The following is a 25,069-nucleotide window of genomic DNA, read 5'->3' as shown; positions in this document are numbered from 1 at the left end:
AGCTTCTTTCGGTCTTGGACAGGACAGCTTCCATACCTGGTTCTGATGCACCCTAGAAGAATGCTTTCTACGGTGCATCTATAAAAATTAGTGAGGGTTTTAGGGAACAAGCCAAATTTCTTTAGTTTTCTCAGGAAGTAAAGGTGTAAAGTAAAGAAGTAAAGTTGAGTGGTGTTGTAGCAAAACCCTTGCATTCAATATCAATAAGACCAAAAAACTGATTGTGGACTTCGAGAAGAGTAAGACGAGGAAGGCACACCAGTCTTCATAGAGGTATCCGAAGTGGAAAGAGTGAGCAATTTCAAATTCCTGGGTGTCGACATCTCTAAGGATCTAACCTGGATCCAACATATCGATGCAGTATATAGAAGGCAGGACAACAGCTCTGTTTCATGAGGAGTTTGAGAAGATTTGGTATGTCTCCAAAAACACTCAAAAATTTCTACAGATGAACCAGGGAGAGCACTCTAGTTGGCTACATAATGGTCTGGTATGGGGTGGGGAGGGGCTACTGCACAGGATTGAAGTCAGCTGTAAACTTAGTCAGCTCCATCATGAGCACTTGACTCTGTAGTATCCAGGACATCTTCAAGGAGTGATGTCTCAAAAATGTGGCATCTATCAAGAAGGACCCCAATCCCCCAGGTCTTGCTTTCTTCTCTTTGCTACCATTAGGAAGGATGTACTAGGAAGCTTGAAGGCACACATTCAATGATTCAGGAGCTCCTTCTTCCCCTCTGCCATCCAATTTCTGAATGTACACTGAACACACGAACACTACTTCATGATGTTTTTTTATTTCTATTTTTGCACTACTTATTTAATTTAAATATTTCATATATATACTTGCACTAATTCATGTTTTTTTTTGCTCCATTATTGAGTACTGCATTGTACTGCTACCGCAAATCAACAAATTTCATTACATATGCTGGTGATATTAAATTCTGTTCTCCAAAACTATACATAGATTGTGTTGGATTAGACTGTACAATTGTTATTTTCTTTATAGCTTAACTTTTCTGCCCACTTGCATTTTTATAACTACCCATGTACATAAAACTTTGTAGTATGTTTCCGAGTGGTCATAGTATGTATATGTAATTGTTCAGTATGTTCTTTAGTGGTTACAGTTCTTTGTATGTTTCTGGAAGCTTCTCTGGTGTCACATAATTTGAATAGGGGCTGTTTGGTTATTGAACCTTGAATGGAGTATTTCTTATGGTACAAGAAGGCCTGATCATGTTGGCCGGTCATCTTTTTCTTTAATCCTTCACTATTCTTTGCTCTTGGCTCCCAGAGTTTTGTAACTCCACATTTCTAACTCTCCTTGTACTATTATTGTTTATTAAAATGATCATGAAGCATTACGTTTTGTGCTGCAGTGTTGACTTCTGAAATAACCTTGGATCAAAAATATCAGAATCCAACAATAGATTTCATTCCTCTGATAAATCTTCTAAAAACTTTATCGCGGATGTTCACTAAACCTGAGATCTACGGATTGATGTTTTGAGATGAAAATGGACTTGAGGTACAGGATTGTCCATAATCTTACTGAATGGTGGAGCAGCTTCAAGGGGATGGCTAACCTGTACCTGCTTTTGTTTTTAACGTTGTTATTTCTCCATTACAGGATATTGGCTGCCACTGCGTTTGAACCTTTTTTTTGCATGAACTGCCTTTCCATGCTTTGATGAACCAGCATTTAAGGCCACATTTGGGATCAGAATGATAAGGGAAGCTGACTATATCTCTTTATCCAACATGCTGAAGGTACCAGTAACAAAAGGTTTTGTTCATTTAATTAGCATACTGCAATGGAAGTATACACTCATTAGCCACTTTATTTGGTGCAGGAGTGGTACCTGGTGTAGTCTTTTGTTGCTCTAGCCCATCGACTTCAAGGTGCAACTTACTGTGCATTCAGAGTTCCCCTTCTGCACACCACTGTTGTAACATGTTTATTTGAGTTACTATCACTTTCTGATCAGCTTGAACTAGCCTGGCCATTATCCTCTGATCCCTCCCATTAACCAGGCATTTTCACCCGCAGAACTGCCGCTCACCAGCTAACTTTTGTTTTTTTGCACTATTCTCAGTAAGCTCCAGACTTTTCATGTCTGTTGTGCATGAAAATCCCAGGAGATCAGCAGTTTCTGAGATACTCAAGCCGCCCCCAATGACACCAACAATCACTCCATGGCCACACATTTTAATTCCACATCCCATTCCCATTCTGACATGTCTATCCACGGCTTCCTCTACTGTAAAGATGAAGCCACACTCAGGTTGGAGGAACAACACCTTATATTCTGTCTGGGTAGCCTCCAACCTGATGGCATGAACATTGACTTCTCTAACTTCCACTATTGCCCCACCTCCCCCTCGTACCCCATCCGTTATTTATTTATATACACACATTCTTTCTCTCACTCTCCTTTTTCTCCCTCTGTCCCTCTGACTATACCCTTTGCCCATCCTCTGGGTTCCCCCCCCCCCACCTTTTCCTTCTCCCTGGGCCTCCTGTCCCATGATCCTCTCATATCCCTTTTGCCAATCACCTGTCCAGCTCTTGGCTCCATCCCTCCCCCTGCTGTTTTCTCCTATCGTTTTGGATCTCCCCCTCTCCCTCCCACTTTCAAATCTCTTACTAACTCTTCCTTCAATTAGTCCTGACGAAGGGTCTCGGCCCAAAACGTAAATTGTACCTCTTCCTAGAGATGCTGCCCGGCCTGTTGCGTTCACCAGCAACTTTGATGTGTGTTGCTTGAATTTCCAGCATCTGCAGAATTCCTCATGTTTACGTTTTTAAACTCCATGGTCAAAGTCACTTAGATAACATTTCTTCCCCATTCTGATGTTTGGTCTGAAAAACAACCTTTTGACTCTGTTTGCACGTTCTTTTGCTTTAAATTTCTGCCTCATGATTGGCTGATTAGATATTTGTATTAACGAGCAGGTGTACAGGTGTACCTAATAAAATGGCTGGAGCAAAGTCTGTTAATTAGATGATAAATTGCAATTTTGGTTTTGCTGAGAATGGTTGGAAGTATGAACTGATCACTGCATAGCAACAGAGCTTCTGGTACCTTGATAACAATTGTATGTCATGTCTGAAGTAATTCAGGAAAATTAAACAATTGAGAATCAAACAGGAAGAACTGAGGTGTGTGATTTATGACAGATGAGTTCAGATTCAGAATCAGAATCAGGTTTATTTTCACTGGCATGTGTTGTGAAATGTGTTAACTTAGCAGCAGCAGTTCAATGCAATACATAATAACATTGAAAGAAAAAAAAAGTAAACCAATTACATAAGTATATATATAATAGTTAGATTAACAATAGTGGAAAACAAATAATAAAAAAAAGTGAGGTAATGTTCATGGGTTCAATGTTCATGTAGTGATTGGATGGCAGAGGGGAAGAAGCTGTTCCACAATCAATGAGTGTGTGCCTTCAGGCTTTTGTACCTCCTCCTTGATGGTAACAATGAGAAGACGACATATCCTGGGTGAAGGGGTCCTTAATAATGGACGCTGCCTTTTTGAGGCACTGCTCCTTGAAGATGTCTTAAATACTACGAAGGCTGGTACCCAAGATGGCACTGACTAATTTTACAACTTGCGCTAGCCTCTTTCGATCTTGTGCCTCCCTCCCCATACCAGACAGTGATGCAGCCTGTCAGAATGTTCTCCACTGTTAATCCTCAGATTAACTATAGAAAGAGAAACGTACAGAGTATAAAGATCAAGTAGATTGCGGAAGAAGGTATTGACAGAGGATCTAAGATTGATAAGTAATCAAAGGGATAGTTTATAAATTTATCAGGAAGTTGAATTGCTGAACATTCACCTGAGATGAAAAGTATTGGAAACAGTGGCATTAGAACTAGTGTGATGGCAGGGTCGACCAAGGTAGCATTAGTATTTCTTATGTACAAATGTAGGAAATTTCTATTTATCCATGGTAAATGCTGAAGTTATTTAATGATGCAGATATATCAAAGTGTCCATTTTTGCTGTTATTGCTAAGTAATGTTGATATTGATGTGGGGCTAAAAGTCTGTGTGTGCATGCGGAACCTGACACCAGGTCGTCCAATAATGATACCATGATTTCCTAGAGTCACCTAGGCAGCTGGATGACCTCTGAAACAAAAACAGCTCTCCTTTTAAACAAGCGTCTTTGACCTGCGAGAAACCTCGTCACTGTGCTCTGCTCCTGCCACTGATTGAGCCGCCGTTAAGGAGTAAAGATAGGAAGGTCTTCCTGAAATGTGCTCATCAGGACTTCCTTGACCGGTATGTTTACTGGCCAGTGAAGTGGAAAGCATTGTTGCTTCTGGATAGGAGGAGTGAGAGGGACCAGATGAGCTGGGCTGACACTCAGACTTACCAGGTAGTTAGTAGTGATCAGAACATGGGAACTGATGCCAACTGTGTAGCACAGTAGCAAAAGCACATTGTATGTTTCATTGTGGTGAAATGGTAATTGGCAAAAACCATCAGAAGGCTATATAATAAAGTTTGACTTTGTAAAGGAGACCCAGCACAGATTTGTTAAAGGGAAGTCATGTTCAAATAACCTGTTTTCAATTTTAGGGAATGTTGATGAGGAATTTGGAGCAAATATTGCCATGTAGATCTTTGGAAGGCAGCTGCTAAAATCCATGGGAAGGGATTGTTAACACAGTACCATAGCAATTAGTGTGATGCTATTACAGTACCCGGCATTCCCAAGCTTGGAGTTCAAATCCGGACCCACTCTGTAAGGAGTCTCTGTAGGTTCCCCGTGTGGAATACATGGGTTTTCCCAGGGTGCTCCGATTTCCTCCCACAATCCAAGGACGTTCTGAGTCGGTGAATAGCTGATTATAAGTGATTAGGTTTGGGTTAATCGAGATTGTGGGTTGCTGGGGCATCACAGTTGGAAGGGCTGCAAGGGCCAACTCTGTGCTCTATCATTAAATAAATAAACAAATAAATAATGGAGACTCATGGAATTCAAAAGAATTTAGCAGTGATACTCCCCAGGAATGATTTGCAACACAGAATGCCCATTTTAAGTTATGGCCAAAGCCAGAAGGACAGTATAAGGAAAAAGCTTGTTGACACAGATTTTCTCTGGTCTGAAAGATGCTGCCTGTAGAGCTGGTGGAAAGAGAATTGATCTGGTGTTTCAGAGAGGAATTGGGTAAGCTTGAGAGATACAGTACAGATACAAACTCTCTGACCCAACGAGTCCATGTTAACCACAATGTCTAACCAGCTAATTCCAATCTCCTGCATCACCAATATCCCTCCACGCCCTGTTCCTCCACATACTCTGCTGGTCAGACTGCATCTACAGAGATAGAAACAGATGAAGTTTCAAAAAGTCAATCATTCAAAGAGTCATTGACCTGTAATCTTATCTGCTCCTCTCTCCACAGGAGCTGCCTGACTTAGACCAAAAGGCAGAGTTAGGCCATTCAGTCCATCAAGTCTTATCTGCCATTTCATCATGGCTGATTTATTATCCCTCTCAATCCAACTTTCTTGCCTCCCTTCCATAACTAATCAAGAACCTATCAACCTCTGCTTTAAATATAGTCAATGAGTAGGGCTCCACAGCTGTCTGTGGCAATGAATTCCACAGATCCACCACACTCTGACCTATTCTAAAGGGATGTTCTTGTATTCTGAGGCTGCGCCGTCTGGTCCTAGACTCCCCCACTATTGGAAATATCCTCTTTACATCTACACTATCTCGGCCTTTCAGTATTCGTAATTCATAGTACTGCTTGCAACTTTTGGAATTAGTTCAGATACCCAGCTTTTTTTGTTTTGCTCTTTAGTGCATGTAATATCAAGACACTTTAGACAAAGCCGAATGAGTGGGTAATAAGATCCTAAATCAGAATCTCAGTTTGGGTATCTGCCTTTCCACACTTATCAGCTTGTTCTTCTGCAGATATTGTATTTACTCAGGCTGGTATTAAAATAGAAAATGCTGCGGATTCTCAGAATTCATACAGGAGAGAGGGAGAGGAAAATATTAATGTTTCTCATGTATAAAAAAATGTGACTGTGTTAGTTGTTTGATCAGGTAGTTGACCTTCTCTCCAGTCTACATTTCAGGTACTTGTAGAACATTGAACACAACAGCACAGTACGTACCTTTTGCCCGAGATTTTGTGTCGAACTCATAACCTACTCTAAGATCAATCTAATCTTTTTCTCTTGCATATCATTCTATTTTTCTATTATCCCTATGCCTAAGAGTTTCTCATAGAGATCATCTACACTGATGGATAGGTCTTTCAGTAGGAAGGGAAAAAGCCTCATTAATATATGCAACTGTGGGTTAACTTGGGTAGTTTGCAATCAATCGCATCAAAGCAATTAGAAATATTTCCACTAACATCACTCAGTTAAATAGTAAGAGAACTTTCTCATTCACTTGTCATGAGCCACGAGGTCTAACCTGGCGTAAGCTCAGTAACAGATCTCCCAGCATGAGAGCAGAGTGCTGCAGGAGACTCGACACTGCTGCTCCACTGAGTGAGCGGTTGTCCTGCATTCTTCTCTGTGTAATAGCTCTGTCATGGGCTTGCTGCCAGTTTATGGAGAAATATGTGCAAACATATAAAACACAAATGGCCTCAATCAGGTCTGAACCTCAAGTTCAATTTTAATTGTCATTCACCCACACACATAAAAAGCAGAATGAAACAGCTTTCTTGTGGGGCTAAGGAGTATATCACAGTACATACAGTTACACACAGCATATACAGTCACAAAATGTCACATTACCACACGTCCGTGAGTGGCAAGGCTGGAATATTGATGGTGCATGGAATGTTGTCCTCCAGCCACTTATCTGCAAGAACAAGTACGCAGCAGTTCCTGTGAGTAGGGGGATGAGCGCCAGAAGGAGGTGACCTGCAGATAAGGAGGTAAGGTGAGAGTGGGAAGCAGAAATGGGGAATGGTGAAGGAGAGGAGAGTGGGGCATTTACTGAAGGTTAAAGAAATTGATGTTCATGTAATCAGGTTGGAGGCTGCCCAGACAGAATATAAGGTGTTGCTCCTCCAACCTGAGTGTGGCAACAGTGTGCCAGTACAGGAAGCCATGGACTGACCGATCGGAATGGGAATGGGAAGTAGAATTGAAATGAGTGGCCAAGGGGAGAACCCCCTTCTTCTGGCAGATGGAGTGTAGGTGCTTGGAGAAGCAGTCTCCCTATCTACATTGGCTCTGGATACAGCAGATGACCCCAACAGACTTGCAGGTGAAGTATCACCTCAGCTGGAAGGTCTGTTTGGGGACCTCAATGGTAGTGAGAGAGAGGAGGTGTAGGGGCAGTTGTGACACTAGTTCCGCATGTAATGGTAACTTCCAGGAGGGAGATCAGTGGGGAAGGACGAATGGATGAGGGAGTCACGTATGGAGCGATCCCTGCGGAAAGTGGGAGGGGAGGAGAGTGCTTCATGGTGGGATCCCATTGGAGTTGGCAGAATGACGGAGAATTATGTGATGGATGGAGAGGCTAGGAGTGTGGAAGGTGAGGATGAGAGGAACCCTGTCCCTGGTGTGGCAGCAGGAGAATGGGGTGAGGGCAGATATGCTCGAAATGGAAGAGATACAGGTGAGGGTAGGGTTGAAGGTGGAGGAAGGGAAGCCCCTTTCTTTGAAGAAGGAGGACATCCCAGTTGTTCTGGAATGAAAAGACTCATCCTGAAAGCAGATGAAGTGGAGATGGAGAAACTGAGAGAAGGGGATGGCATTTTTACAAGTGACGGATTGGTAACAAGTATAGTCCAGATAGCTCTGAGAGTCATTGGGTTTATAAAAGATAGCAGTAGATAGACTGTCTCCAGAGATGGAGACAGAGAGATCAAGAAAAGATAGAGACGTGCCACTGTTGTCATTGACTTCATTAAAATCTGTGTGGATGAGTGTATGCGTATGAAAACTTACTGTACATACCCAAACCAAAAGCCATGGATGAACCTGGAGGTTCATAGTCTGGTGAGGGCTAGATCTGTGGAATTAAAGTCTGGTGACCCAGGTCTGTGTAAGAAAACCAGCTGGACTTGCGGACGTCCACTTCAAGAGCCAAGAAACAATTTTGAGAGTGGTTGAAGGCGACAGTGGATGCACGTCAACTTCGGCAGGGTTAGCAGGCCATTACTTCCAAGAAAGCAGAACCCAACATCGTGAATGGCAGCAATGCCTCACTACCAGATGACCTCAATGCCTTTTATGGTCGCTTTGTAAGGAACAATAAAACCACAGCAATGAGGGACCCTGCAGCATCTGGTGACCCTGTGATCTCTGTCTCAGGCTGATGTCAGGCTGTCTTTCAAGATGTTGAACCTTCGCAATGGAGTACCTGGGAAGAGTTTGAAAACTTGTGCGAACCACTGGCAGGGGTATTCGAAGATGTTTTCATTCTCTCATTGCTGTGGTTGGAAGCTCACACTTGCTTCAACAGGGTAAATATTATACCAGCGCCCAGAGCAACGTTTACTCCCACCTACAGCACTCACACCTATAGTGATAAAATGTTTTGAGGGTTTGGTCATGGCGAGAATCAACACCCGTCTCAGGAACGACCTGGACCCACTGCAATTTCCCACCATACTATAGGTCAACAGCAGACACTATATCAATGGCTCTCCACACGGCCTTGGATCACCTGGACAATGCAAATACCCATGTCAGGATGCTGTTTACTGACTATAGCTCAGCTTTTAACACTATCATTCCTACAGTCCTGATCAGAAAGCTGCAGAATCTAGGCTTGTGCGTCTCCGAATGTTGAAAGGACTAGATAAGGTGGATGTGGAGAGGATGTTTCCTCCGCTGGGGGTATCTAGAACTAGAGGGCACAACCTAAAAATCGAGGGGCAACCTTTTCGAATAGAAGTAAGGAGGAATTGTTTTAGTGGAAGAGTGGTGAATCTGTGGAATACTGTTCCGCAGACTGCGGTGGAGGCCAGGTCCATGTGTACATTCAAAGAGGAAGTTAATAGATTCCTGATTGGTTGGGGCATCAAGGGATATGGTGAGAGGGCAGGTTTCTGGGGTTTAATAAGATCTGGGATCAGCCATGATGGAATGACATAGCAGACTTGATGGGCTGAATGGCCTAACTCTGCCTCTGTCTTATGGTCCTATGGTCCCTTTGCAACTGGATCTTCGACTTCCTGACTGGAAGACCCCAATCTGTGTGGTTTGGAAATAACATCGCCACCTCGCTGACAATAAACACTGGCGCATCACAGGAGTGTGTGTTTAGCCCACTGCATCCCTCTCTACACCCAAAACTGAGAGGCAAGGCACAGATCAAAGGGCATTTATAAATTTGCTGATGATACAACCATTGTTGGCAGAATTTCAGATGGTGACAAAAGGGTGTACAGGAGCGAGATATTCCAGTTAGTTGAGTGGTGTTACAGCAACAACATTGCTGATTGTGGACTTCAGGAACGGTAAGACGAGGAAACACAAAGCAATCCTCACAGAGGGATTAGAAGTGGAATGAGAGAGCAATTTCAAGTTCCTCGGTGTCAATATCTCTGAGCACCTAACATGGACACAACATGTTGATGCAGCTAAAAAGAAGGCAAGACAGCAGTTTTATTTCATTCAAAGTTTGAGCAAGTTTGGTTTGTCAACTAAAACACTCAAAAGCTTCTACAGATGTACCACAGTGAACATTCTGATTGGCTGCATCACCGTACGGTAAGGAGAGAGGGATAGGGTCTACTGCACAAGATCGAAGTAAGTTGCAGAATTTTGTAAAATTAGTCAGCACCGTCATGGGTACTAGCCTCCATAGTATCCAACACATCTCTTTAAGGAGTTGTGACTTAGGAAAGCGGTGTCCATCGTTAAGGACCACTCCCCCCAGGTCATGCCCTCTTCTCATTGCTACTGCTAGAAAGAAGGTACAGGCACACGCTCAGTGATACAGGAACAGCTCCTTCCCCTCTGCCATTCGATTCCAGAACGGATATTGAACCCTTGGACACTGCCTCGCTATTTTGTTTATTTCTGTTTTTTTGCTCTCCTTATTTGAACAACTATTTAATAGACATATCTATACAGTACTTACTGTATTTTAGTTGTCTTTCTCTATATTAATTTAACATTTATTTCATTGTACTGCTGCCGCAAAGTTAACAAATTTCATGACATATGCTGGTGATATTAAACCTGATTCTGATTCTGAAATAGTCCAAAATAAATCTGAGGGCAGGGTGGAAGTTGGAGGCAAAATTTTTGAAATCGACGAGGTACAAGAAGCAGCACCAGGGCAGTTACTGATGTACTATAGCAGGAGTTCGTGAGCGATGCCAGTGTACACTTGGAACATGGTCTGTTCCATGTAGCCGATGAAAAGATAGGCTTAGCTGGGACTCAAGCGAGTCTCCCCTTTCAAATACTGCTAACAAAACTGAGAGCCTGTGGTGAATAAGCTATCTGTGGGAAGCAAATCTTCATTACGTGTCATACAGAAACACACTGTGGATTGTTTATCACCCGTTGTGAAATGTAGGTTACAGAGTCAGTCATAGAGAAGAACAGCACAGAAACAAGTCCTTTGGCCCATCTAGTCCATGCCAAAACCATTTAAAGTGCCTACTCCCATCTACCTGCACCGGGACTACAGCTACCCCTACTAGCCATATGCCTATCAACGTATTCCACAGAGAGGACGTATAGAGACTCCTGACAAAACTGCACTGGAATTAAACCCCTAACGCCGGAATGCCCTGAGCAGTGATCACGTCATGCTAACAGCGCTATGCTGTCTGTGGCCTGTTCGCTTGTTTGTGCATGAAACTTGGCCAAATATAATTGTTGATATAATATATAGAATATGATCCTATAACTGTTCGTCATATTGTGAACAGTTATATACATTTATGTACATTTGCATTCCCATTCACATTCCAACATGTAAGTCGATGGCCATGGCCTCCTCTTGTGCCATGATGAGGCCAAACTCAGGGCCAAGGAGCAACACACCTGATGCCATGAATATCAATTTCTGTTTCTGGTTAAAACGTTTTTTCTCCCCTTCCCCTGTTCTTGAATTTCCCACTCATGTCTCTTAAAGTACCTCTTCTCACCTGCCCCTCACTTCCTCCTGGTACCCCTCCTCCTTCCCCTTTTCCTATGGTCCAGTCTCCTTTCCTATCAGATTCCCCCTTTTCCAGCCCTTTATCTTTCCCACCTCCCTGGCTTCACCGATCACCTTCAAGCTATTCTCCTTCCCTTCCCCCCATGTTTTTATTCTGGCATCTGCACTGTTTGTTTGCAGTCCTGAAGAAGAGTCTTGGCCTAAAGCTTCAACTGTTTATTCATTTCTATAGATGCTGCATGGCCAGCTGAGTTCCTCCCACATTTTGTGTGTGTACTAGTACATTGCATTTGCATAAACTGCTTAGATTCCACACACTCCTTGAAACACTGGCAAAAATCCAACTTCCTCAAAAAAAAGCTGGTTTTCTTTCTTTCATGATGTAGATTTTTTCCATGTGTGTTTAACCAACGTAGACCTCATAGAGGCTTACAAATTGGTATGGATATGGTGGATGAGCATTGTCTATTCCACAGGGAAGAGGAGTCCAAAACTAGAGGGCATACAAACTCCTTATAGACAGCAGGGGGAATTGAACCCGGGTCGCTGGTACTATAAAGCATTGTGTTAACCACTATGCGACCATGCCACCCTGTTTTATTATCATTCTGCACTGTGCTGTTCGTGCTTTCTGTGAAACTTAGTTGGTAAATTCCTCAATAGTATTTGGCTCTCAATTCAGTATAGGTAAGATCAAAACTGTTACTCACACCCCGTATTATTTTGATCAACATTAGCTGGTTTACGATGGTAGCATTATTTTTAAAGACAAAGTGGGCTTCAAACAACACACATGCACCTTCAAAAATTCCCACCCTTTTCCCACCCATCATCTGCTGCGGATGTTGCGGAAGACACAACAGTGGTTAGTCTGATCAACAACAATGATGAGATGGTGTACAGAGAGGAAGTGGAGCAGCTGTTGGATTAGTATCAGAAGAACAACCTAAGTCTGAACGTGGAGAGGACCAAGAATATCATTGTGGACTTCAGGAAGGTGCAGATGGACCATCCCCCTCTGCGAGTACATGGCTCGTCTGTAGAGAGAGATAAGTGCACCAACTTTCTGGGGGTTCACACCACTGGTGACCTCACCTTGTCCCTTAATATCACCTCCCTGAACATGAAGGCACAGAAGCATCTCCACTTCCTCAGGAGATTGAGACAAGGAAGGCTCCCTTCCCACCACTTAACTGAATTATATAGGAACACCATTAAGAGTGTCCTGACAAGTTGATCTCCATCTTGTCGGGGAATAGCTGAATATCGGACTGCAAGCCCCGATGAAGGGTTATGAGAATGGCTGAGAGGATCATAGGACTCTCTCTACCATCCATTAGGGACATTTACCAGGAGTGCTGCAAACAGAGACACCTTAGTATTACCACACTTTGACTCAAACTCGCTATCACAGCCATGTATCCTTTCTTGGAACGTGCCTCCGTCGCCAACTTACTCCAGTTGGCTTTAGGATTCGTTTCCAAGCCTCTCAATTTGGACCTTCTGAGGATCCCAGGTACTCACATTTTATTGACTCTGCCTCTCGCCGCTTCTCCCGTCAAGCTCTGAAGGCGACGCTCTCCGCCATGAGGAGGTACTTGGTGTCCCTATCCCAGACCCTTCCACACCTTCGGGACACTTTCTTCGCCGTCTGTAATGGTCCTCCCCGTTATTTCATCCTCCGTCGGATCCACGCCTGCAATCGCCGTTTTTTTTGACTTTGTCATGTTAGGCAAAGATCGCAAGATCTTACATCTACGGACTCCAGAGCCTGCCGGCCCCGACGCTAGCAGGCATGAACTTCAAATTGCGGCCTCTGCCATTGATCTCGGCGGCTCCAACACCTCAGGACATATTCAAAACCCGGACTCCAGCAACGACCATGGACACATTCACAGCGATTGTGCAACCACCAACTGCGACTCCAGCCTTGAACTCCAGGCCGGGTCTTTATGTGCTGCTGTTGTGACTCCCGTCTCCCCTTCCCCCACCACCACTCCGCAGCCCCGTCTTCCTCAGATCCCACCGTCAACTCCTGGGTCCTCAGAGGCTCCATCTTCCTCTCACCCCAACCCTCCCCTCTCCATTGACACCCCCAGCCTCCCCCCTCCCTCCTCTGATCCCAGCTCTCATCCGTGCCGGGTCTTTACCATCCCCTCCGACCTTCAACTGTCGGAGGCAGAACGCTCTGTTCTCAGTAAGGGCCTCACGTTTGTCCCCCTTCGCTCACACCTCAGCGAATTCCGTGTTCGCCACGATGCTGAACTTTTCTTCCGCCGTCTCCGTCTCCGAGCCTACTTCTTCGGCAAGGACCCTTCCACCCCCACCGATGACCCCTTCTCCCGTCTTCAACCCTCCTCTTCTTCATGGACACCCCGCTCTGGTCTTCTGCCTGCTCTGGATCTCTATATTGCCAACTGCCGACGGGACATCAACCGTCTCGACTTCACCGCACCTTGTTCCCATTCCAACCTCACTCCTTCGGAACGCTGTGCTCTCCACTCCCTCCGCACTAATCCTAACATTATTATTAAACCCGCTGATAAAGGGGGTGCTGTTGTAGTCTGGCGTACTGACCTCTACCTTGCCGAGGCACAGCGACAACTCGCGGATACCTCCTCTTATTTACCCCTCGATCGTGACCCCACTAAGGAGCACCAGGCCGTTGTCTCCCACACTATCAACGACTTTATCCGCTCAGGGGATCTCCCATCCACTGCTACCAACCTTATAGTTCCCACACCCCGCACTTCCCGTTTCGACCTCCTACCCAAGATCCACAAACCTGCCTGTCCTGGCCGACCTATTGTCTCAGCTTGCTCCTGCCCCACCGAACTCGTTTCTGCATACCTCGACACTGTTTTATCACCCCTTGTTCAATCCCTTCCGACCTATGTTCGTGACACTTCTCACGCTCTTAAACTTTCGATGATTTTAAGTTCCCTGGCCCCCACCGCTTTATTTTCACCATGGATGTCCAGTCCTTATATACTTCCATCCCCCATCAGGAAGGTCTCAAAGCTGTACGCTTCTTTTTGGATTCCAGACCTAATCAGTTCCCCTCTACCATCACTCTGCTCCCTCTAGCGGAATTAGTCCTTACTCTTAATAATTTCTCCTTTTGCTCCTCCCATTTCCTCCAAACTAAAGGTGTAGCTATGGGCACCCGTATGGGTCCTAGATATGCCTGCCTTTTTGTTGGGTTTGTGGAACAATCTATGTTCCGTGCCTATTCTGGTATCTGTCCCCCACTTTTCCTTCGCTACATCGACGACTGCATTGGCGCTACTTCCTGCACGCATGCAGAACTCGTTGACTTTATTAACTTTGCCTCCAACTTTCACCCTGCCCTCAAGTTTACCTGGTCCATTTCCGACACCTCCCTCCCCTTTCTAGATCTTTCTGTCTCTGTCTCTGGAGACAGCTTATCCACTGATGTCTACTATAAGCCTACTGACTCTCACAGCTATCTGGACTATTCCTCTTCTCACCCTGTCTCTTGCAAAAATGCCATCCCCTTCTCGCAATTCCTCCGTCTCCGCCGCATCTGCTCTCAGGATGAGGCTTTTCATTCTAGGACGAGGGAGATGTCTTCATTTTTTAAAGAAAGGGGCTTCCCTTCCTCCACTATCAACTCTGCTCTTAAACGCATCTCCCCCATTTCACGTACATCTGCTCTCACTCCATCCTCCCACCACCCCACTAGGAATAGGGTTCCCCTGGTCCTCACCTACCACCCCACCAGCCTCCGGGTCCAACATATTATTCTCCGTAACTTCCGCCACCTCCAACGGGATCCCACCACTAAGCACATCTTTCCCTCCCCCCCCCTGCATTCCGCAGAGATCGCTCCCTACACAACTCCCTTGTCCATTCGTCCCCCCCCATCCCTCCCCACTGATCTCCCTCCTGGCACTTATCCGTGTAAGCGGAACAAGTGCTACACATGCCCTTACACTTCCTCCCTTACCACCATTCAGGGCCCCAAACAGTCCTTCCAGGTGAGGCATCACTTCACCTGTGAGTCGACTGGGGTGATATACTGCGTCCGGTGCTCCCGATGTGGCCTTTTATATATTGGTGAGACCCGACGCAGACTGGGAGACCGCTTTGCTGAACATCTACGCTCTGTCCGCCAGAGAAAGCAGGATCTCCCAGTGGCCACACATTTTAATTCCACATCCCATTCCCATTCTGACAAGTCTATCCACGGCCTCCTCTACTGTAAAGATGAAGCCACACTCAGGTTGGAGGAACAACACCTTATATTCCGTCTGGGTAGCCTCCAACCTGATGGCATGAACATTGACTTCTCTAACTTCCGCTAGGCCCCACCTCCCCCTCGTACCCCAGCTGTTACTCATTTTTATGCACACATTCTTTCTCTCACTCTCCTTTTTCTCCCTCTGTCCCTCTGAATATACCTCTTGCCCATCCTCTGGGTCACCCCCCCCGTCTTTCTTCCCGGACCTCCTGTCCCATGATCCTCTCGTATCCCCTTTTGCCTATCACCTGTCCAGCTCTCGGCTCTATCCCTCCCCCTCCTGTCTTCTCCTATCATTTTGCATCTCCTCCTCCCCCTCCAGCTTTCAAATCCCTTACTCACTCTTCCTTCAGTTAGTCCTGACGAAGGGTCTCGGCCTGAAACGTCGACTGCGCCTCTTCCTATAGATGCTGCTTGGCCTGCTGCGTTCACCAGCAACTTTGATGTGTGTTGCTTGAATTTCCAGCATCTGCAGAATTCCTGTTGTTCACCTTAGTATTGTCAAGGATCTCACCCACCTATCCAGCATCCCCTTGGATTTCTACCATCAGGCAGGAGACTCTAGTGCATAAAAGCAAGAACAGTCAGGATGGAAAACAGTTCCTTCCCTCAGTCCATTAGGTTTCTGAACTCTCGGCTGCATTGCATTCAAAGTATCAACTGTTAATCTGTTCTGTACCTTACAATATATAATTTATGCAATTTGTTTTTTTTGGATAGTTCATCTGTAGATTTTATCCTTACCTTTGCAAGTTATTGTGTATTATACAGTAGATGTACTACTGTGCTTTACACCCTGATTCGGAGAAACGTCTCATTTGTCGGTATACATGTATAGAATGAAATGACAGTAAACTTGAATTGACTTGACTTGTTTCAAATACATTCCTTTTGGTAAAACAGGATTTTGCTAACATTAAAAACTGTGCTGTTAAACACACATGATATTGTGCTTGACATTAATGACACTGGTTTGTAATCTGTTCTAGGATAGCACAACTAAAGTTGAGAATGGACTTTATCAAGATACATTTATGAAAAGTGTTAAAATGAGCACTTACTTAGTGGCCTTTGTTGTTGCTGATTTGACAAACATCAGCCACATCACCACAGGGGGAACTCTGGTAAGTTCCATTTTTTTAAAAAATTACAGCTAATGTAAGTAAGCAACACACATAGACTGCTGGAGGAACTCAGCAGGCCAGGCAGCAACTTTGGAAAAGAGTACCGTCAACATTTCGGTCTGAGACCCTTCAGCAGGACAGGTGAAAAAAAAGATGAGGAATAAGATGGTGGGAGGAGGGGAGGAAGAAATACAAGGTTATAGGTGAAACCGGGATGAAGGAAAGAGCTGGGAAGTTGACTGGTGAAAGAGATACAGGGCTGGAGAAGGAGGAATCTGATAGGAGAGGACAGAAGGCCATGGAAGAAAGAAAAGGTGGAAGAGCACCAGAAGGAGGTGATGGGCAAGTAGGGAGATAAGATGAGAGAGAGAAATGGGACTGGGGAATGGTCCTCTCCTATCAGATTCCCCCTTCTCCATTCCTCTATCTCTTTCACCAAACAACCTCCCAGATCTTTACTACACCACTCCCCCCACCCACAGTTTCACCCATCATCTTGTGTCTTTTTGTCCAATCCCTCCACCTTCTTACTCTCACTCCTCATGTGAAGCACCTTATCAAATGCCTTCTAAATACGTGACGTCCACAGCCTCTCCTTTGTCCACGCTGCTTGCTATTTCTTCAAAGAGCTCCAACAGATTTGTCAGGCAAGATTTCCTTTCACAGAGACCATGCTGACTTTGATTTATTTTATCATTAGTCGCCAAGTGCCCCAAAACATCATACTTCATAATGGATTTCAACACTTTCCCAACCACTGAGGTTAGGTTAACTGGCCTATAATTTCCTCTATTTTGTCTTCCTCCTTTCTTAATGAATGGATTGACATTTTTGTAGTTTTCCCGTCCTCTAGGACCATGCCAGAATCAAGTGATTCTTGAAAGATCATGACCAAAGCATCCATTATTTCTTCAGCATTCTCTTTCAGGACTCTGGAATTTAGTCCATCTGACTTACCCACATTAAGACCTTTCAGTTTGCCGAGCATTTTTTCCTTTGTAATAGCAATGGTATTCACTGCTGCTTCTTGACGCTCATGGACCTCTGATACACAGCAAGTGTCTTCCACAGAGAAGACCGATGCAAAGTCTCCATTAAGTTGATCTCCCATTTATTTGTCTCCCATGACTGCAGCACCAGTATCATTTTCCAGTGGTCCAATATCAACTCTTAACTCCCTTTTATTCTTTATATAACTGAAAAAAAAACTTGTTTTATATTATCGGCTAGTTTACCGTCATATTTCATCTTCCCTTTCATAATGCATTAGTTGCCTTTTAGTTACCTTTCATTAGTTGCCTTTTGTTCGATCCTAAAAGTGTCCCAACCCTCCAACTTCCCATGCACTCTTGCTGCATTATATGCCCTTTCCTTGGCTTTTACGCAGTCCCTAACTTCCCTTGTCAGCCACTGTTACCTTGACCTCCTATTTGAGAACAACCTCTTCTGTGGGACATATCTATCCTGCGCCTTGTGAACTATTCCCATAAACTTCAGCCAACTGTGTTCTGCCGTCATCCCCGCTAGTATCCCCTCCAAACCACCCGGGCAACTCCACTCTCTTGCCACTGTAATTCCTTTTATTCCATTGCGATACGGATACATGTGGCTTTTGTTTCTCCCTCTCAAATTGCAGTATGAACTCAATCATATTATGATCTTGCCTTATCAGGGTTCCTTCATGTTAGGCTTCCTCATAAGATCTGGGTTATTACACAACACCCAATCTAAAATAGCCTTTCTCGAAATTGGCTTCAGCTCAAGCTTCTCCAAAAAGCCATCTCACAGGCATTTAACAAATTCCCTCTTTTATGATCCAACACCAGCCTGATTTTCCCAATCCCCTTGCATATTAGATTATAATAGATTATGAGGACACTCAGTCCTCATTTATTGTCATTTAGAAATGCATGCATGCTTTGAGAAATGATACAATGTTCCTCCAGAGTGATATCACAAAAAAAACAGGACAAACCAAGACTAACACTGACAAGACCACATAATTATAACATATAGTTACAGCAGTGCAAAGCAATACCATAATTTGATAAAGAACAGACCATGGGAATGGTTAAAAAAAAGTCTTGAATGGTAAAAATAAGTTCTGATTGACTCCCGATAGTCCCCGATAGCAGGCGGCAGAAGGGAGAAACTCTCTGCCATAAACCTCCACACACCGACAACTGTAGATGCATTGGAAGCACCTGACCCCAGCCGACTCTGAGTCCGTCCGAAAACCTCGAGCCTCCAACCAGCCCTTCGACACCAAGCACCATCTCTGCCGAGCGCTTCGACCCCGTCCCGGCCGCCGAGCAACAAGCAAAGCCGAGGATTTGGGGCCTTCCACTTCGGAGATTCGGGATCACACAGTAACAGCGGCAGCGAAAAAGGCATTTCAGAAGTTTCCCCAGATATTCCTCTGTTCTCTCACATCTGTCTCCATCAAATCAGAATTGTGCACGGCACCCTACTTGACAGATTACAGATATCATTGAAGTTCTCCATTACAATTGGGACATTATCCTTATTACATGTCCTTTCCAGCTCCCTTTGCAATCTCAACCCCACATCTGGGCTACTATTTGGATGTCTATATATGCTTCCCATACTGATTTTCTTATCTTTGCAGTTTGTTAACTCCACCACAAAGATTCGACATTCTCTGACCCTATGTCACTTCTTCTAAAGTTGTAATTCCATCTCTTACCAAAAGAGCCACACCACCGCCTATGCCTTCTGCCTGTTCTTTCTTCAGAGAAGATGGGAATGGTTCTTGTCTTAATCTCTGAAGTTATGCAATTTGTCCTCCCAACTTGATTTTGGTGAGGAATTTCAAAAATCTGACCAACCATGAAGTATTCGATGCTGCAGATTGTAATCAGCAGTATATATAATTTCAACTGATTACAGAAGAGTTGCTGGTCTTGTTTATCATGGTGATTGAGATCCCAAAAGGGAAGATATCTAGAATTACTTGTCACCCTAAACACACAAGAGAATCTGCAGATGCTAGAAATCTTGAGCAACACTTGTAAAATGTGGAAGGAAATTGAAAAATCAGACAGTATTGATGGCAGGGAATAAGCATTTGATGTTTTGGGCCGAGACCCTTCAGCTTGACTGGAAAGTAAGGAGGAAGAAGCCAAAGTAAAATGCTGGGATAAGGGAAGAAGTACAAGCTGGAAAGTGATAGGTGCAACCAGGTGAGGGGGAAGATGAGTTGGTAGGGAGGGGGATGAAGTAAGAAGTTTGGAGGTGATAGGTGGAAGAAGTAAAGGGATGAAGAATTAATATTTTGAAAGGAGAGGAGAGTCGACCTTGAAAGAAAGGAAGGAGAAAGGGAACAAGAGGGAAGTGATGGGTATTTGAGGAGAGGGAAGGGGGTGAGAGGTGAACCTGAATGGGGAATGATGTAAATTGCGGTACCACGCCATTGAACAGCTTCGCTTCAGTTTGTTTGCTGCAAATGATGGGATATCATGGATACCCACTTCAATTCAATTTACCATTCCCATTTCAACAGCCTCCTCCACTGCAATGATGAGGCCACAATCAGGCTTGAGGAGCAACACCTTATATTCTGTCTGGGTAACTTCCAACCTGATGGCATGAACATCGATTTCTCTAACTTCTGGTAATTTTTCACTCTTTCTCTTCTCTCTTTTTCCATTTTCAATTCCAGTTCTTCTCTCACCACGTCTCTGACCTGCTTAGCTCCTCCAGTATTTTCTGTGTGTTTCCCTTGGCACTCTGTACCTCTTGCATGCTGCACCCTTTACGATGTTATTGTCAAAACCTGCAGAAGGAGAATTAACCTTGCCAGCTAGTCCATTCTGGATTCTATCACCCATTTGTCATGCATTAACAAGGATGCAGAGTAAGCATTCTAGCCTGCTCTGGCTTGAGCCTTGAGGATAATGGAAAGACTTTGAGGGATTAGGAGAGAAAATTCAGACACCAGCTGCTCTTTCCATCACTGGTAATTATTGGTCAAGGTCAACTGTCGAACAGTGGATTCCCAGGATATTAATGTAGGGGAAATTGGTGACGACAGTACATTTGAAGGTCAATGTTCAAAGTAAATTTACTATTAAGGTACGTCAATATCAACATATACAACCCTGAGATTCATTTTCTTGCGGGCATGCACAGTAAATCCAAGAAGAATCGAGTCTGCATTGATCTCTGTACTGGGCTTTGTGATACAGTATTTGAAAACTTATTTTAGAAATTGAAAACTTATTTTAGTGGAAATTCACTGTAGTCTTCAGCGACATAACAAATCTCTTCAAACTCCTAATGAAACATAGCCACTGGTGTGCCTTCGTCATGATTGCATCAATATGGTGGGCTTTTGAGATGCTGACACACAGAACTTGAACCTGCTTTCCCTTTTCACCACTGACCACTCAATAAATATTGATTGACGTGTGTTCTCCTGAATTCCCCTGACTGAAGTCTGGAGCCAGTTCTTTGATCATGCCAACATTAAGTGTAAGGTTGTTTTTGTGACACTACTCAACCAGCCAATCTATTTCATTCCTCTACCTTCCTCACAACAAAATATTAAATTATTCGGCTGTTGTTACTACCTGTGGTACACACCAACTCTGTGAAATTCCATACTGGATTAGCCCCATTTTTGTTTTTTCCCTATCCCTCTTGACACAGTGTACCTTCTTGGAAAAGCATTGCAACACTTTTAGCCATGTTTGGCTTTGCTGTGGAAGCAAGCGTTTTGAATTAAAAGGTTGTTGTTCTGTAGATTCATATTCAAGAGATTATTTTCAGTGTCATAACTTATGGTTTGATAATAGTTCTTATCACATGAATTTGACTAGGTGTCGGTGTATGCTGTTCCTGGAAAGACGGATCAAATGAAGTATCCATTAGTCGTAGCAGTGAAACTTTTCAACTTTTCTGAGAGCTTCTTCAATATATCTTACTCCTTAAAGAAACTAGGTAAGGTAAAAGAAGAACGTTTTGTAATAATGCCTTGTTAGGATGCTTGTCGATGACTGTACCGGTATGAGTATGTTCTTCCTCCAATGAAAAGCCGATGAATCTTTTTCGGGTTTCAGTTCGCTTTCACCTTTTCAACCGCATTTTCTGTTTGCTTGCCAAAAAGAAGTAAAATTCTAAATCTGGTTTACTCAGGACTCTGGTGCTGGACTGAGAATCTCTGGACTATTGGATGCTAATTCAATTAATTCAATACATTTCAATTCATATTTATAATCAGTGGTTGGGAAGATGTTGCAGTCAATTGTTAAAGATGTGGTTTCGGGGTACTTGGAGCCACATGATAAGAAAAGGCTGTAGTCAGCATGGTTTGCTCAAGGGAAAATCTTGCCTGATAAATCTATTAGGATCCTTTGAAGAAATTTTAAGCATGATAGAAAAAGAAGAATTGGTTGACGTTTGTGTTTTCAGAAGGCCTTTGACAAAGTGCCACACATGAAGCTGTTAAACAAGTTATGAGCCCGTGGTGTTACAGGAAAGATTCTAGCATGGATAAAGCAGTGGCTGAGTGGCAGGAGGCAAAGATTGGGAATAAAGGAAGCCTCTTCCTGTTGGCTGCTGGTACCTAGCGTTGTTCCACAGGGGTCTAGGTTGGGACAGTTTCTCTTTACATTGTATGTCAATGATTTGGATGATGGAATCGATGTCTTTGTTCCAAAGTTTGCAGGTAATATGAAGGTAGCTGGAGGGGCAGGTAACTTGAGGAAATATGGAGGCTACAGAAGGATTTTGACAGAAATGGCAGATGGAATACAGTGTCGGGAAGTTTATGGTGATGCACTTTGGTAGAAGAAATCGAAGGGTTGACTATTTTCTAAATAGAAAGAAAATACAAGAATCTGAAGTAAAAAGGGATTTGGGAGTCCTGGCACAGAATTCCCGAAGAGTTAAGTCTGTGGTGACAAAGGTAAGTGTGATGTTAGCATTCATTTCAAGAGGGCTAGAATATAAAAACAAGGTTATAATAGTGAGAATTTATAAAGCAATGGTAAGGCCCCACTTGGAGTATTCTGTGCATTTTGGGCCCCATATCTTAGAAAGCATGTGCTGAAACTGGAGAGGTTTAAAGGAGGTTCACAAACATGATTCTAGGATTAGGCCCCTTGTCACATAAAGAGTGTTTGATGGCTCTGAGCTGTATTCACTGGAATTTAGAAGAATGAGGGGTGACCTCAACTGAAACCCATTGGATGGTAAAAGGCTTTGATAGAGTGGATGTGGAGAGGATATTTCCTCTGGTGGGAGTGTCTAAGACACAGCCTCAAAGTAGAGGGGCATCCTATTAGAACAGAGATAAGAAAGGATTTTTTTTAGTCAGAGATGGTGAATCTGTGGAATCCATTGCTACTGGCAGCTGTGGAGACCAGGTTTTTATGTATATTTAAGGCAGAGGTTGATAGACTCTTGATTGGACAGTGCACGACTGGATTCAGGGGGAAGGTAGGCGCTTGGGGCTGAGAGGAAAACTGGACTAGCCATGATGAAATAGTGGAACAGACTCAATGGGGTCAAATGACCTAATGCTATTCCTACATCTTACGGTCCAAATGTAACTCTCTCATTCCACTCCTCAATCATAGTTTCCTCCTCTCTGAGTAACTCAGTAAACGATGGAGGAGGATGCATCTTGTGGGTCATTCAAATACCTAGAGCAATCATGTCACGTGACAGCGAGCCCTTCACCACTTGCTCCACTCGCAAGCAATTTCTCTCAGACAGTTGAACACCCCCTTTGGGACACCAAACAGTGCAGCAGTTTGTCCAACCTGAAAAGATGGGAAGAAAGCTTCTCTCCTTCCTCTTGGAAGTGCCTAAACTTCATCATGAGATCGGCAGAACTTTCAGCTGTGCCAAAAGCATCTTCCAGAGCTAGTGTATAGTTAGCTGATGTGGGTAATGGATTTTCTGCCCCTAGGAACCTCACTATATCAGCCACTGTACCCTTTAAGCACTCTAGCAGTCTGGTTTTTCATATTATCTGAGCACTGCCATTCCTCCAATCTCTGAGATGTCTGCTCGCCCCAGCCTCATGTTCTTCTTCCCCATCAGGTGTGGGCTTGACTCCAGAGAACACTCTCAGACGACAATGACTTTGGCTCTCCCGTAGGTACACATTGGCATTGATCAACCAGCGATGTAATAGCTGAAATCAGCTCAGAACTTAAATCAACAACTGAAGTACCTATTAGTCTTTTCACATCAGACAAAGTCTTCCCTTCACTCTACAGAAAAGAGAACAGCCTGTGTATAAAATCTTCACCCTCACTTGCATACTCACCAGCTCTAGAGATATGAACTGGCCATGGCCCCGTTTCTCTAGGTACCCCTGTCCCATTGATCCTATCATGTCACTGGTAGTCATATCACACACGACCTTAATCTCCGCGGTATCCATGATAATGTACCTTAATTATGACACACCGCACATCTTTGGAGTGTGGGAAGAGACCGAAGCACCAGGAGGAAGCCCTCACATTCACGGGGAAAATGTACTAAGAACAGGCCGTCAGAGATTGGCCACAACCGTCTAGTGTGAAACAAGTCCAATAATCTCTGGGATTTTCTAGCTGTTACAGAAAGGTTGACAGGATCTTCAGCTCCATGGCAGCTCCACTGACAGTGCTAAGAGAGCCACAGGCCCTTTGGATTTCTGAAGTGGAGGCTACTTTGGCAGAACTCAAAACAGCAGTTCATGACAGCTCCCATTTTGGTCTTGCCCAACTCAGACCTTCCCTTCATCATGGGAGTGGATGCCCGGACATCGTTGCAGTTTTGTCTCAATGGACACCTTCGGACAATTAACTGCACCCACGTGCATTCCTCTCCAGGCAGCTAACCCCGACAGAGGTGAACTGCGAAACTTAGAAAACCTACAGCACAATACAAGCCCTTCGGCCCACAAAGTTGTGCCGAACATGTCTTTACCTTAGAAATTATCTAGGCTTACCCATTGCCCTCTATTTTTCTAAGCTCCATGTATCCATCCAGGAGTCTCTTAAAAGGCCCTATTGTTTCCGCCTTCACCACCGCCACCGACAGCCCATTCCACACACTCACCACTCTCTGCACAAAAAAACTTACCCCTGACATCTACTCCGTACCTACTGCCAAGCACCTTAATACTATGCCCTCTCGTGCTAGCCAATTCAGCCCTGGGAAAAGGCCTCTGACTATCCACACGATCAATACCTCTCATTATCTTGTACACCTCTATCAGGTCACCTCTCATCCTCCATCGCTTCAAGGAGAAAAGGCTGAGCTCACTCAACCTATTCTCATAAGGTAGTGGTCACCAACCCTTTTAAGCCCCAGATCCCCTACCTCGACCTTAGTGAAAAACAAGATCTACCTACCAAATCATTTAGAGACAAAACAGCTCAGATTGTACTGCCAATTTGAGGCCTTTTATTTGGGCTAATTGTATTTGAATTACACAAAATACTTTTGTCAAGCTTTCAAATTAATTCAAACAAGAAAACACTGTAACTAGCATATCTTTCTTTAAGAACATTACAATA

General features: G+C 44.1%; 1 pseudogene; it reads left to right on the top strand.

The window, feature by feature from the left end:
* LOC134357622 (leucyl-cystinyl aminopeptidase-like) overlaps positions 1-25,069 on the top strand; it is a 90,505-nt pseudogene that overhangs the window by 14,877 nt on the left and 50,559 nt on the right.

This window comes from Mobula hypostoma, chromosome 16 (genome assembly GCF_963921235.1).
Source record: "Mobula hypostoma chromosome 16, sMobHyp1.1, whole genome shotgun sequence".
NCBI lineage: Eukaryota > Metazoa > Chordata > Chondrichthyes > Myliobatiformes > Myliobatidae > Mobula > Mobula hypostoma.
Note: the sequence above shows the minus strand (reverse complement) of the source record. Positions and strands in the feature narration are given on the sequence as shown.